Source organism: Callorhinus ursinus, unplaced genomic scaffold (genome assembly GCF_003265705.2).
Source record: "Callorhinus ursinus isolate GAN/ISIS: 27379988/994484 unplaced genomic scaffold, GSC_fseal_2.0 scaffold66, whole genome shotgun sequence".
Lineage (NCBI taxonomy): Eukaryota > Metazoa > Chordata > Mammalia > Carnivora > Otariidae > Callorhinus > Callorhinus ursinus.
Genome location: NW_027397128.1, coordinates 4,713,304 through 4,717,526, shown reverse-complemented (window position 1 = coordinate 4,717,526; position 4,223 = coordinate 4,713,304).

Here is a 4,223-nt window from a genome sequence, read left to right as displayed (position 1 = left end):
AATGGACTCTCAACTCTATGGTCAACTCATCTTCGACAAAGCAGGAAAGAATGTCCAATGGAAAAAAGACAGTCTCTTCAACAAATGGTGTTGGGAAAATTGGACAGCCACATGTAGGAGAATGAAACTGGACCATTTCCTTACACCACACACAAAAATAGACTCCAAATGGTTGAAAGACCTAAACGTTAGACAGGAGTCCATCCAAATCCTAAAGGAGAACACAGGCAGCAACCTCTTGGACCTCAGCCACAGCAACTTCTTCCTAGAAACATCGCCAAAGGCAAGGGAAGCCAGGGCAAAAAATGAACTATTGGGATTTCATCAAGATAAAAAGCTTTTGCACAGCAAAAGAAACAGTCCACAAGACCAAAAGACAACCGACAGAATGGGAGAAAATATTTGCAAATGACATTACAGATAAAGGGCTAGTATCCAAAATCTATAAAGAACTTATCAAACTCAACACCCAAAGAAGAAATAATCCAATCAAGAAATGGGCAGAAGACATGAACAGACATTTCTCCAAAGAAGACATCCAAATGGCCAACAGATACATGAAAAAGTGCTCAACATCGCTCGGCATCAGGGAAATGCAAATCAAAACCTCAATGAGATACCACCTCACACCCGTCAGAATGGCTAAAATTAACAAGTCAGGAAACGACAGATGTTGGCAGGGATGTGGAGAAAGGGGAACCCTCCTACACTGTTGGGAATGGAAGCTGGTGCAACCACTCTGGAAAACAGTATGGAGGTTCCTCAAACAGTTGAAAATAGAGCTACCATACGATCCAGCAATTGCACTACTGGGTATTTACCCCAAAGATACAAATGTAGGGACCTGAAGGGGTACGTGCACCCCAATGTTTATAGCAGCAATATCCACAATAGCCAAACTGGAAAAAGAGCCAAGATGTCCATCGACAGGTGAATGGATAAAGAAGAAGTGGTATATATACACAATGGAATATTATGCAGCCATCAAAAGGAATGAGTTCTTGCCATTTGTAACGATGTGGATGGAACTGGAGGGTGTTACGCTGAGTGAAATAAGTCAATCAGAGAAAGACATGTATCATATGACCTCATTGATATGAGGAATTCTTAATCTCAGGAAACAAACTGAGGGTTGCTGGAGTGGTGGGGGTGGGAGGGATGGGGTGGCTGGGTGATAGACATTGGGGAGGGTATGTGCTATGGTGAGCACTGTGAATTGTACAAGACTGATGAATCACGGATCTGTACTTCTGAAGCAAATAATGCAATATATGTTAAGAAAAAAAAGAAGAAGAAGATAGCAGGACGGGAAGAATGAAGGGGAGTAAGTCGGAGGGGGAGACGAACCATTAGAGACAATGGACTCTGAAAAACAAACTGAGGGTTCTAGAGGGGGGGTGGGGGGATGGGTTAGCCTGGTGATGGGTATTAAGGAGGGCACATTCTGCGTGGAGCACTGGGTGTTATGCACAAACAATGAATCATGGAACACTACATCAAAAACTAATGATGTAATGTATGGTGATTAACATAACAATAAAAATTATTTAAAAAAAAGAAAAATAAATTTAAAAAATTTAACAAAAAAATAAATAAGAAAGCTTAAGATAAGATGTGGCATTAGGGTTGAAGACTGGGCAAGATTTGGGAAAATTATGGGATGAGTATTCCAGACAGAGAGAACAGCATAAGCAAAGGCCTAGAAGAAAAATTTCAGAAATTACATCTGGCACATATGACAAAGTTCATTCAGGTGGTCTGTGGTGTTGGGTGCTTGGAGTTGCCAGACTGAGCTAATATGAGTACAGGATGCTCAGTTAAATTAAATTTAAATTTCAGATAAACAGTGAATAATCTTTGTAGTATAAGTATGTCTGAAATTAAAATTTAACTGGCATCCTGAATATTATATAGCAACCATAAGGGTGTATAATTGAAATGCTAGAATGAGAAAAGATAAATTAGAACTGATCATAGAGGGCCTTCAATGTCAGGTTAGGTAGTTGCCATATGACCTTGAAAATATGCCTCTCTGAGCCTCAGTTCTCCCATCTGTAATGTGAGTGCACTGGACTAGACCAGAGCTTCCTGAACCTGGCTGCACATCTATATTTAAAAATATAGACTGTCAGGCCCCTCCCTAGATATTCTTAGTCAGAACCTTAAGGGGTAGGACCTGGATCTCTGGTGATTCTGATGAATAGCTGGGTTTGGAAACCAATGGGATGGGTGGTTCTAAGCGTCCTTCTAGCTCCCATGTTCTTTGTGACCAATCCAAGAATTGATTATGCTGGAGAAGCAGGATATACCTTTATGCTTTTAAATCCCTGAGACCCTTCTGTCCCCCAGGTTTCCTTACCAGGGAGGCCTAACACAAAAGACTTCAGAATTCCCATTCTATTCCTCTCCCAGTGGCAAAAGGCTACCATTTTAAATGCCCACACTATGGGGAGTTCTGGCAGATGGGAAGGAGGTAATCGTTTCTTTGCTGAAAAATGACCTTTGTCTTGGCAGGAATTTCTTACTGCCCAAGGCAAGGGACCAGGGATGGCTGGAGGATGGGATGTAGACTAGAGTTCTGTGTGTCACAGGACCATCAGGGTAAGCAGCCAGAGATTGAGGCAGGCCAAAAGGTGATGCCCAGAAAAGACATTAAATGCCCCTTGGAGAAGTGAATCCCTGGGGTGGGAAATACTGACTCTCCAGCTCAGGAACACAGTGGCTCTGCCCATAAGTAGGTCAGCTCAGCACCTCCTACCTCCTGTTGCCCCTACCTCAACCACCCTGGTATGCTGAGAGTTAAGGAAGGGCAGGGGACATGATCCCTAAGGACCAAGTTCTGGGACCTAGCCAGGCCCAGCAACCCATACTTTAAGCCACTTTACTCTGCCTCTCTGGGGAGGCCTTCGGCTCCTTTCTTTCTTTCTTTTTTTTTTTCAAGTATGATTAACATACAGTGTTACATTCATTTCAGGTATACAATATGATTTAGCAATTCTATGCATTTCATCAGGATAAATGTACTCAATTTCCTTCATCTGTCTTACCTATCCCCCTTTCCCCCTCCCCTCTGGCACCACCAGCTTGTTCTCTGTCTTTAGGAGTCTCTGTCTTTAGGAGTCTGATTTTTTCTTTGTTTATTCATTTGCTTCATTTCTTAAATGCCACATATGAGTGAAATCATATGGTATTTGTCTTACTCTGACTTATTTCACTTAACATTATACCCTCTAGGTCCATCCATGTTGCAAATGGCAAGATCTCATTCTTTTTTATGGCTGAGTAATATGAAGTATTTTATATATATATATGAAGATTATATAGTGTGTGTGTGTGTATATATATATATATATATGTATATATCTCCATTCATCTATCGATCGACACCTGGGTTGTTTCCATATCTTTATTGCAATAAACATAGAAGTGCATATATCTTTTCGAATTGGTGTTTCTGTTTTCTTTGGGTAAATACCCAGTAGTGGAATTACTGGATCATATGGTAATTTCATTTTTAATTTTATATTTAATTTTCTGAGGAATCACCATATTGCTTTTCACAGTGGCTGCACCAACAATTTGCACTCCCACCAACAGTGCAAAAAAGATTCCTTTTTCTCCACATCATCAGCAACATTATTTCCTGTTTTTGATTTTAGCCATTCTGACAGGTGTAAAGTGTATCTCATCATGGTGTGTACAGATGGTGCAGAACTTTGTTTCTCCAAGTAGATCGTAAACTGAAGGCAGAAATTAGTACAGTCCCCAGCAGATGGGTGAAAACCCCGTTTCCCACCATATTATTAAGCTACCTGATTGATGTGGCTTAGGTTAAGTAGGTAGATATGATTTTAGTTTGGCAAGGAACTAATATGGAAGACTATGGAGTCATAAAACCTGAGTTTGAACCCTGGTTGCACCACTCACTGTGACTCTGGGCAATTTATTTAACCTCCCCAAATTTCCAGGTTCCAAAACTTTGAAATAAGGATAATACCAAAACTTTAAAAGGCTGCTGTGATTAGAGGAGATACTGTTATAAAGTAGTTAACATAACACCTGGTATATATTACTTGCTCAGTAAATGTGATTTCCCTTTTTGCTTGCTGCCTGTGCAATCCTACACAGCATTCAGTATTGTCTGATCACAATATATTACATCTGAAAACAGTATGCAGCAAATGTCTGTGTCTTTCAGCTCAAGAATAGGCACATACAAAATC